At 34.4% G+C, this 12,272-nt stretch overlaps 1 pseudogene; it reads left to right on the forward strand.

The window, feature by feature from the left end:
• Positions 1-970: 970 nt before the first annotated feature.
• Positions 971-11,966, forward strand: LOC114308835 (1-acyl-sn-glycerol-3-phosphate acyltransferase 2-like; annotated as a pseudogene).
• Positions 11,967-12,272: the final 306 nt, after the last annotated feature.

A 12,272-nucleotide genomic window follows, 5' to 3' on the forward strand; every position in this document is an offset into this window, starting at 1 on the left:
TTGAACTTTATTTATTAGAAATCAATGAAGAACGAACATGTGTCGCAAATTACAGTTTCTAGGGTTCGATCTTAATACAAATCAAGAAACTTGAGGTGAATTCTCACTTCAATTTTCTAAAATAAAATAGAGTTAAAAGGGAATGAAGAAGAAACATACAAACCTAACTCAGAAGTTGAAGAAGGCTTGTTGTAATTGAAAACAATGTGATTGCAATTGTGTAAGAGGGTTTGATCAACAAGAAAACAACACACATATATTAATCAATTTATACGAAGAATAGACTAGCCAATATGTATGTATATGTGAGAGAAAGATTGAGTACCATCCATGACTTTCGCTTAATTTGCTTCAGAAATCAATACAGTGAAAGAGATTTGGACAGTGCTTCCTTTTGCCATTTTATGGACAGTGTGGAAGTAAAGTTTTTATTGGTGCTCAACCTGATTGGGACTAGTCTACAATTGATCTTGTTAAAGTTAGAGTGGCTATATGTGTAAAGAACAATTTTAAGTTGAAAGATTACTTAATTAATGATATTTGTATCAATCTTTATCAAGTGAGAATCGATAGTTGAATCATAAAATTGAGGCAGCAATGGGAGTGCTGGTTGTTGTTTTGTTTTGTTAATGCTGGTGCTATTTTCTTTTTATTGTTTTTTGTTGGTGTCTTGCCAACATTTAGGGTTACACAGAAGCAACATAGGAATTACGAAAGTACCCAAACCCCCCATTGGACCCAGTGTTTGAGTGAAAGTAGGGTTGAGTGAACAGTAGTTATTAAGGTCCACCAACCCAACATAGCAATGATGCAATGTTATCACATTGGTTTTCTTATTCCAGTGTCTTTGAATGTTCTTTTTGCATTTATGAATAAAATGGTTCTTCTTTGCTGATAAAAAAAAAGAAAAAAAAGAGTGCATACTAGAGCACAAGGGGTGTGTGATCATGAGTGGATGCCCTTGGAAACAATGGATCAAATAGGAGTACAAATGAGGAGTAATCAATGGGTAAGAGTTGATTTTATCATTGATTGGGTGATTGCATCTTCCATTGATTTCATCATTGACTTAAAGTGTCTTGGTTCAAATAAAAAGTCATAGGCCCTTTGGAGTTGCGTGATTTGTGCAGATTATGGCTAGAAGGAAAATTCATTTTGGGACTTGGTTTTGGCACCTTTTAAAGGAATTCCTATGCTAGTTGTAATTGTGTTTTATTTTTTCTTTTTCTCCTCTTAGAGGATGTATTTTCCTCATTTTTTTTTTATTCTTGTACTTCTATTTTCTCTTTCAATGATATCTCTTTTTTTTTTGTTGCTGATAAAATAAATAAATAATAGAAGATATACATGCCACACTAGATTTATTTTTATGTTTCTTTTATTTGAGCAAAGAGTTAACTTGTTATTAAAGTGGCACTATATTTACTACACACAATATACAAAATTTATCAATAGATAGCTAACGGAAAAGTAACTTTCATAGGCAAAGCACACTCTTCTATTCCCAAGTTTGGCTTGGCTTGGCTTGGCTGCTTGAGTTAAATCAGTCCCAACATTCAGCAACAAACCTTACCATGCATGCAAATGTGGATTTTTAAGACTATAGTCACAGGTACCACATAGTCAAAATTTTCATTCACAAGTTTTTGAAAAATATGAATGTATAATTTAACTTCTAAGGGGCTGGCCTGGGTATTAGAGTGTCACTACTAGAAAAGGAAGCATTGGATATGGAACCTTTTGGAATTTTAGCCTCTATGTGGTTGACAAATTTTGACCATTGATGGTCAAGAGGGTGTTGATTCATGTTTAATATATTATATAAATTTTATTTAGAAGGATGTATTATTTTTGAAATTCAAAGTCAATCTTAAATGGAAGCTTTTATTTGAAAAAAAATTGCAATTCAATCACATTTATAGTGATGCATTTATAAACTCTTTTATAAGTGATGCATATTTTATCAACATTACATTTATAGTGATGCATTTAGAAGTGGACCCATTAAGAATTTTTGATAAACTCTTGTTCATATACTTGTATTTCATTTTATTTATTTGTTTAGTTTTTATGTTGGTAACAAAATTATATTCCAAGTATTAAGCAGAGTTCATAAGATGCATCATATTTCGAGTATTGATGCTAAATTTCATGCATCATATTCCAAGTATTGATGCTAAATTTCGTGAACAAGAACTACCGATATTCTTTAGACTTTGTATCTCATGAAACATCAAATTGATGGAAAATGTGGTGTCTGATTCATGAGATGAGGGGTACAAGTTACAACCCCTGGTATAATCCTTGCATGGTGAGGCCTTAGTAAATAGTCCCTAGAATGGGAGGCATATGGGTTACCTTCATACTAGTTAATTTTGAGTCTGATTTTATTTACACTTGATAATATATGTGAATAAAATAGACTCTAATTGGTTAAAATAGTGGAGTTTTTCTTTTTAAATGGGTCTATCACACTTTAAATAGAATGCATCATACTGGTTTAACTAATCACAATGTGTGTTTTGTTCATCGATTATTATATGATTGCATGATATTTGGTAATAGTTTTTCTATACTTATTAGTTACTCATGCCTTAATTTCTGTTGAGACTCAATTCATTTTAATGGATATGTATGCATTTCTGATGTAGGAATTATTTAGAATTGTTGTGATGGTTAATTAAAATGCATGTTTACGTGTACAAAATATATATTTAGGAGAAGTAAACAAAATGGAAAAGAGTTGGATTGATTTTCCAAATAGGATGTTGAGAGAATACATGAATGTGATCGACCGATTTCTAGTGTTTGCATACACCAATAGGGCTACAGGTTCGATGATTTGTTGTCCATGTAGGAAATGCGAGAATCGCTATCATCTTGTCCAAGATAGTGTGTGAGAGAACTTGATTTCAAATGGATTTCTATACAAATACAAACATTGGATTAACCATGGAGAGTCGTATACTTTTGTGCATGGTAACCGAGATAATGAAGCCTTAGCGAATGAAAAAATTATGGATGATATGGTCGAAATGATACATGATGTTACTGGTATTCCACTTCCTAGTACAAGTGTTGTGGGTGATGAACCACAGGCACCAACTAATCCCAATGTAGCAGGACCACTTGCAACTGATCTGCAAGTTAGGTCCAGATGTAGAGACTGCAAATTATTTCAAACTTTTAGAGGATGCTCAAAGTGAATTGTATCCGGGTTTTCAGAATTCACATCTTTGTCTTTCATTGTTTGACTTTTACATATGAAGGTACTAAATCGATGGAGTGACGCTTTTGTTACCATGTTACTTGAGTTGTTGAATGAAGCTTTCCCTGAGGGTGTGAAACTTCCCGATTCTTAATATAAAGGAGAAACTGTTGATGTTGAAATGACAGAGAATTAAGATATTTTGTAATAATTTTTGAGATTTTGTAATGAGACTATAAATTGTTATGCTTTAATGAACTACATATTTGGACATGTTACATTATTTAACAATTTTATGTGCTTCCAATTTATTCCTTATGTTTGTATTGTATTTACATTATTAACTCCAAACTATTCTCTATATTTTTAATTATATTTATTATAGATTGTTATGGCACGGAAGAGGAAGCTTAATCATCCCCCTCACACTATAGATGATGTTTTTGCGTATGGAGACACAATCACCACCATCACAGCCACCAATGCAGCCACCACCACCAAGACAACCACCACCACCATCACAGCCATCGAGACAACGACAACCACCATCACAACCACCGATACAGCCACCACCACCATCACAGCCACTGAGACAGCCACCACCACCATCATAGTCACTGATACAGCCACCGCCATCATCACAACCAGTGATATATCCACCACAATCATCACAATTGTCTCGACCAACATCGTCTTGACAGGCTAGCACAGATAAACAAATTTGTTATGTATTTAAATTCTATTAATTAAATTATTTCATTTTCACTACACATAATTTGGGTAATTTCATATACTAGGACTAACGACTTCTTCACATCCCACCTCAGGTACAAGAATATGTTATGTATTTAATTTATGCTTTAATTTATATGTTGTTTATTATATTCTTATATAATTTGTTTATTCTTATAATGTGTTCCAAATCTAGTGACTAATTTACAAGCCACCTCAGGTATGACGAATGCTTATGTATTTAATTACATTAATTCAACTACAAGTTATTTATTATCAATTTTTATATTTTTTTTTTCATTGTTCCTCACATGCCTTACAATTTCTTTATCTTCCACCCGAGGTCGAGGATTGGCAAAAGGCATTAAAGATTGGGGTACCGGCAAGAAGTTGCCCATTGATTTTGATGCCGACTTCAATCCTATGGGAGATAATATGTCTAAGTTAACTAGCCAATTTGGGTTCATGGTACGTAATGGGAACATTGTTTCTCTTACGTACGTTGATTGGACCCAAGTGCCTATTGATGTTCTTTAGTCAATATGGGCAGACGTTATGGTAAAAGCATATTTAGTAAATCGTTTAATTATATTATTAATTGAACTAATGATTTAAATTGTACTGTAGGATAATTTAGAAATTTGTCCGGAGGGGTACAAACCACGTTGTTTGAAAAAGTGCAATGACTTGTGGAAGGATGACAAGATCAAGAATAAGTATTATAAGCCTTTTAAGTCTCATCCTAATATCAAAGACATGGCGCCTCCGTAATTGTTCCAAAATAGTGGTATGATCTTGTTGATTATTAGAAGACTAAGAAAGTAGAGGTATATCAAATAAGTTAATTACGAAGCATGTAGCTTTAGAAGAATTAATAACTTTGTATACTTCCGACTTACATTTATGGAAACTTTACATGACATTGCAGTCCACAATGCTGGAAATCGTTCCTTTCATTATATTAATCACACGATAGGACGTACTTCATTCACTCAGATTCGAAGGAAGGTATATATTATTTAGATAAATATCAATATGCATGTAAGTTTCTTGGAGAGTAATTAATTTTTAAATTTTCAGATGATTGCTGAAGCGTTGCCCACAGATAAAATAAGTGTTTAGAAATATACACACAATCAAACTGACCCTGATGTTAGGCATACCATGGTATTTTCAAATCCTTAAATTTGTATTTATATTTGATTTTATTTAAATTATCTAATTATGTAGATGAGTTTGAGGGCCAACTCTCCATGTTGCCTGAAGATTACCATACTACTAACGATGCTTGAGACAATGTTTTCCACGATGTGGTCGGTGAAGACGACATGGATATTGTCGTACTTATGGCAAGGATGTGCCTTGAAGCATGGTGTATGGAGATGCATCTAAGTCATCACAATCAGGATCTCAATCATCGACTGTTGCTAAGATCACCAAGCAGGTTCATACAGAGTTGAGACAAGAGCTGAGGGATGAGATTGGAGACGTATTGAGAGAGGAGATGCGAGTAGAGCTTTCGATACAGACACGACAAATGAAAGCTTAAATGTTGGCTATTGTGTCCCAAGAAGGGAGTACAAATCACAACAAATAGGTTTGGTATAAATTATGTTTTATAAATATCTAATTTCAGCACAATTCTATTATTGAATATAAATACCATTAACAAAGAATACCATGAATATCATAGGTACCGGATGCATTAAGGGGCCACCGTGAACTTACGAATTATGAGGCCAATGAAAACCCCCATACACCACCACCAGATGATGAGGTAAAACTTTCAAACACTTTGAAAACTTGTCATTTGTGAAAACTTGTCGTTTAGAAACTTTTTTTTTCTCGAAGTAGTTGACACACTAAAATGCTCAAAAGGCATTGGATGTCCATGAAACTTGACACACATGACTAACTAGGCACAAATGACTTGTAGGAGAAGATGAAACTCGAAACCGATTCCTGGTTTTGAATCTAGAGCATAGTTTCCATTTATGAAAACTTGTTCTTTAAATACTCTTTTTTGAATCGTTTGGCTCACTAAAATGCTCAAACGGCGTCCGATGTCAATGAAACTTGACACATAACTAACTAGGCACAAATGACTTGTAGGAGAAGACAGAACCCAAACAGAATCTAGAGCATAATTTTCGTTTATGAAAACTTGTTCTTTAAAACTCTTTTTCGAATCGGTTGACACACTATAATGCTAAAATGGCATTGGATGTCAACGAAACTTGAGACACATGACTAAATAGGCACAAATGACTTATAGGAGAAGACGAAACTCAAAACCGATTCCCGGTTTTGAATCTAGAGCATAATTTCCATTTATGAAAACTTATTCTTTAAATACTCTTTTTCAAACCAGTTGACACACTAAAATGCTCAAACGACATCCGATGTCAACAAAACTTGACACATACAACTAACTAGGCACAAATGACTTCCACAAGAAGACGGAACTTGAAACCTGTACCCAGAATTGAATCTAGAGCCTAATTTCCATTTATGAAAACTCGGTCTTTAGAAACTCTTTTTAGAACCCGTTGACACACTAAAATACTCAAACGGCATTAGATGTCAATGAAACTTGACACACATGACTAATTAGATACAAATGACTTGTAGGAGAGACGGAAATCAAAATCGATTCCCAGTTTTGAATCTAGAGCCTAATTTCCATTTATGAAAACTTGTTTTTTAGAAACTCTTTTTCGAACTAGTTGACACACTAAAATGCTCAAATGACATCAGATGTCAATAAAACTTGACAGACACCACTAAATAGGCACAAATGACTTGTCGGAGAAGGTGGAACTCAAAACCGATTCCCAGAATTAAATCTAGAGCCTAATTTCTGTTTATGAAAACTTGGTCTTCCGAAACTCTTTTTCGAACCGGTTGACACACTAAAATGCTCAAACGACATCGGATGTCAGCGAAATGTGACACACTCAACTCACTAGGGACAAATGACTTGTAGGAGAAGATGAAACTCAAAACTGATTCTTGGTTTTGAATCTAGAGACTAATTTCCATTTATGAAAACTTGGTCTTTACAAACTCTTTTTTGAACCGGTTAACATACTAAAACGCTCAAATGGCATCGAATGTCAACGAAACTTGACATACACAACTAACTAGGCAAAAATGACCTGTAGGAGAAGACAAAACTCAAAACCGATTCTCGGAATTGAATATAGAGCCTAATTTCCGTTTATGTAAATTTATTTTTTAGAAACTCTTTTCATCTTTTGTGTTTATTCAATTATTGTTAGATTATAGCACAATGTGTTCAATTACTTCCTAATTTTAATAGTATTATCATCATTGTAGGATGTAATTAAAGTTTATTTGGATAGTTCACGTATACCAATAGTCCAATTGGCAGAGGGACTTCTTATTAGTGACGATCCGTTGTGTGAAATTGATGAAGTTTCGATTGGCCCTGAATATTGCAAAGTCTTTGTCTTAAAAGCAAAAAACCCGAACGCTCTTTTGGAAACGACATCCCGAGGCCTGAGAACAGTTGGAGAAGTTGTTGGAAGATACATTGTGTGGCGTTCGATTCATCACTACAGGAAAATGAGGATTTGACGGCGTTTAATTAACGACGTTTAATTAAACGTCACTTTTTTATAATTAACGGCGTTTTTTAAACGTCGCCTTTGTTGTTAGGCAAAACGATGCCATTTTAAAAATAGAAGTTTAAAAAATGTCTCCAAACCCTGTCTGTCTTTACACACTCTTCCCTGTCTCTCTTCACACCCTCTTCTATCTCTCTAAACTTTTATTTTGAAATCCCTATTTTGAGCACTGCCGTCTCCTTCTCACTCACTCAAATCTCTCACTCACTCCTTGCTCTCTCTCTCTCTCTCTCTCTCTCTCACTCTCTCACACACAAATATCTCTCGATCCTTCAGTTCAATTCAGTGATTCTTCTTCGATTCTTTTTCAGTTCGGTGATTCATCTCGAGATTGCGATTTCGAAGTTCGATTTTGAGCATAGATCCGTGATTCATCTCCGTGGATTTAGAACTCTTCGTCTTCTCCAATCAGAGGTTAGTTGCTCTCTCTTTCTCTCACTCAAATCTCTCTCGATTCTACCTAAGAGAGAACGGGTTTTCAAAGTCATAAAATTTATTTTTCTCTTCAAGGTCAATTAATGCTCAAGAAGATGTTTAAGAGAAATAAAATGCACAAATTACAGTAATGTTGCCTGGAATGTACTCCAATTTTAATACCTTTGTTGTGGTAATTTTTGAATATGTATGAAATCTCATTGTTTTAGTTATAGAATTGATTTACTGCTAAGAAACTGATCCATTAACAAGATAGGCATTAGTTGTGATATGAGTTCTTATGATTTATTGTGTGTAATCTGTTGAAATTCCACTTGTTAATAGTTAGTTACTTCTTGCTGCAGATTAAACTCTTCACAGATTCAGAAACTTTTCGATTAATGGGTAAGGCTAAACTGCTTGTTGGTTGAGTACAATATGCTACTATTTATCTGACAGATAAATGTTATTCTTTACTGGAATACACTGAGAAGCTTATTACGTTGGCTTTTGTTGGCAAATTTTCTAGGTAAAGAACATGCACTTGTCGTATTGAATCACAAAAGCGACATTGATTGGCTTGTTGGATGGCTTTTGGCTCAGGTGCTTGTCTGACGTGCAGTTTTCTTTTATGCATGTGCATTCACAAGCAGAGACATGTATATGAATGCTTGTCTAACATGCAGTTTTCTTTTATACATGTGCACTCACAAGCACAGACATGCATATGCACATTAGTTATGTTGGTAGACATAGAGAGGCATACTCATGTTTGCAGATTAAACATATTTCTTTCGGCAAATGACAGTTTAAAATTTGTTATATTGTCTTATTTGGAATGCTTTTATTGTAATCTTTGCTTTATACTACGTTTCCACTTATATATAAAAAAAAAAGAAATTATGATTTTCACTGATTATTTGTCAAAATTCCTTATAACAGCGATCAGGTTGCCTTGGTAGTGCATTAGCTGTAATGAAGAAATCATCAAAATTCCATCCGGTAAGAATTTGAACATGACATGTTCTCTGAATGTGGTTGAGGTGAAGCATTTTAAGTTAATTAGTTAAATTCAGATCGTGCCAGTTCAGTTCTTGATGGAGTGGCCTTCTGTCTCGAAAGTTCAATGCATGTTAATTCATGAATTTGGTGAATTCAGTGAAGGTTTATTGCGGTCTGTATTTAAAATACATGAAATGATAACAAGTTTGGATCATTGCTCTATTGTCTCCTCTCCTCTATTTATGATTTATTACTATTTACATGTCATGTCCCTTACTTATTATCATTTGCCTTGTCTTTTGAACACCTCAATACCTTCAAAGATATATTCGAAATGACAAAACTATATCCAACATATGCAGGTCATAGGTTGGTCTATGTGGTTTTCTGAGTATCTATTTCTTGAAAGAAGCTGGGCTAAGGATGAAAGAACTTTAAAGGTATGGGTGTACTTAATACATTTCTGAACAAATGCTATGTGTTTGTAGGTTTGTGATGCTTGCTTTCAAGGGGCCTTAATTGATCTCATTCAAATCTTGTGGGATTGAATCTGCAGTCAAGAACTCGCTTTACACATGCAAAGCTTGAAGCAGCTCAGGAGTATGCAGCTTCAGCAGGGTTGCCTGTTCCTTGAAATGTTTTAATTCCTCATACCAAGGTAATACTTTCATTTCATGAAGGATTTTCCAGAAACAGATAATGCTGTCGCCCAATGGTGCAGAGATATGTTTGTGGCCAAGGTGCGCACACTCTTCTTTCTTATTAATTTGTTTGTTGGTGTGTTGCATTTTTTAGAGGAATTGCTTCCTTTTGAGGCTTATGGTTTCTATTTCTGTCGTGGTGTATATCAAAACCATCCGAATGTCTAGTCCTTTATTTCCCATTTTTTACTAATATCTGAGAAGATTGTTTATTTGTTATTGACTTTTCTTGCTTACTGTGTCAGCTTCAAACTGATTTTATGACAGGTAGCAATGTCAAATGTGATTAACTAGTTGAATGTTTTCATTAGCTCCATGAAGTTAATATTTTTTGTAGTGACTAGGGTTCATGAATGTAAAATGCTTGGAGCAAAAATGTAGACCTGATAGAAGGCTAGTATGAGCTATAAAACTGTCATGTCAGTTATAATCTGTTATACATTCTTCGGGGCGTCATCTATCTGCCTACATTTTTTTTTTGGCGTCTTGCATATTCTCATTCACCCATGGGTCTACATGCTTCCAGACAATGATTGGAAGATGTGGCTCTAGACAGATATGAACTATTAACTAGAATTCAACCCCAAATAGTAGAGATTTGAGCTTTCTGCTGGAGTTTTGAGTTGCATATTAGCTGCTGAAATCCTATATCACTCGTTTATAAACAAATGGAATTAAGAAAGCATAAGCTGTTCTGCTAGTTTTTGGTGATTACTAATTCTAATCTACTTTTATGGATATCTATAAAATCATGCACCTTTCCCCAGCATACCAAAGGCATTAAAGGTAAGGTATGAACCAATTATAGATGTTTTGCTGGTGATGGTCAAATATAGCTCCTTTGGTATTTTCCAAAGTATATGTTTAATTAATTTGTTTTCAGTTTTTACGTAATTGTCAGAATGCTCTCCATGTGCTAATTCGATTTACTTCTGTTGCAGCTTACGAGCATCAATGGAAGGTTTTCTTGATGCTTTTAATCCCAAGGATTCTGTTACCCCTGCTCGAATTTTTTCTAATCGGGTTGAGGTTAGAGATATAATTAGAGATATAATTAAATTTCATCAAGTTTCTCAATTTGATCAAATTCGATCAAGTTTTTTCAAACTCAGATGTCTCATAAAGTATAACTTTTAACATTGCATTTTAATTTTCAAGTATCTCTTTTTAAGCTCATTTTGGATTTCTTCACTTTCTGATTTCCCCACCCCCTTCCCTCTTTTTTTTGTTATGTTATGGTGGGCTGTGTTGAAAGAACTTCAGTTTGAGTGTGTTCCGACATCTCTTATAGAGCAAGTAACCGCCTTTCTGAATATAAGTACTTAATTGAGTTCTGCTTTCTATGGTATGATTGGTGTCTCATGATTTAATCTGTGCAGGATGTTAGAGAAGACCTTAGATGTTCTATGGCTAAGGATGCAGAGACTATCAAGAACGAGAGCTTAAGCATCAATAAAGATCCAAAATGTGTGGAACTATCAATAAATGCAGACAAAGACAAATTGCAAGCACAGCTACCTAAGGATTTACCATTGGATTTTCAGAAAAAGGTTATTATAGCCAAACATGAGAAGCAAGAAGCCAACTCTGATATTTTCTTGGGAAAAAATGAAACTTACAAGCGTCTTATGGGTATGTAAACAGTGGGAATTAACTGCTTATGCAAAAAGGGTTAACTAAATTCTTTCTTCAAGAAGCATAGTGTATGGTAGTTGAACCATGTTTTGAACATATATGTCTTCTATCAATGGTCTAATGGCAATTCATAGAAAGTTCTTAGCCCTAGTTGAACATTTAAAATTGATTACCTCCATTTTCCTGATTTTAGATATTGAAATGCGGTTAACTGCCTTTTTGTATTACATGGTCTATCTTTTCCTATGGAGTAGGGATAAGGTTGTAGCCATAAATATTATTTTCATGTCCATGTGAGGTTGAATCATAAGCCTCAAAAGGAAGCAATTCTTGTAATTTCTTCACAGCATGGTTTTGACTTTACCAGGATAAGTTATTAGACAAGCATATAGCTGACGATATTTTTAGTGAGCAAGAACAAGATATGGGTTGGCCCATAAAGTCTCTTGTGGTAATATATCTGTTCTATTTTTCTTTTTTGTTTGTAGAGAGAGAGAGAGAGAGAGGTTGCAAGTGTTGAACCAACAATAATTACCAATGTGTGAATAACAGGTCGTTATCTCCTGGGGATGTTTCTTCCAGCGAAATAAGGTTGTGAATAGAATGATTGAATTTAAAATCTAAAAATTGAAATATTTGCTATTGAGTTGTGTAGTAAATGCAAAATTTAGTTTCCGTGTTTGCTTGAAGTATGTGAAACCGAATCTGTTATTGTTTAGTTTCAATAATTTTCAAGATTTTATTGTTGGGTGAAAGAATTGAAGCTTCTGGGGTTTGAATATGACCAAAACTATGCATACCTTCTCCTCTTGCAGGACTTGTGTGGCTAGAAATTTCTCATTCATCTGATAACTCTCTGTTTAGATAACTTGGCATGGAAGTTATAACTGCTTCTAGCTCTGCTTCGAGGACTACACTGGGATTGAGTGC

The sequence above is a fragment of the Camellia sinensis genome, chromosome 5 (assembly GCF_055761805.1).
Source record: "Camellia sinensis isolate YWXY chromosome 5, ASM5576180v1, whole genome shotgun sequence".
NCBI lineage: Eukaryota > Viridiplantae > Streptophyta > Magnoliopsida > Ericales > Theaceae > Camellia > Camellia sinensis.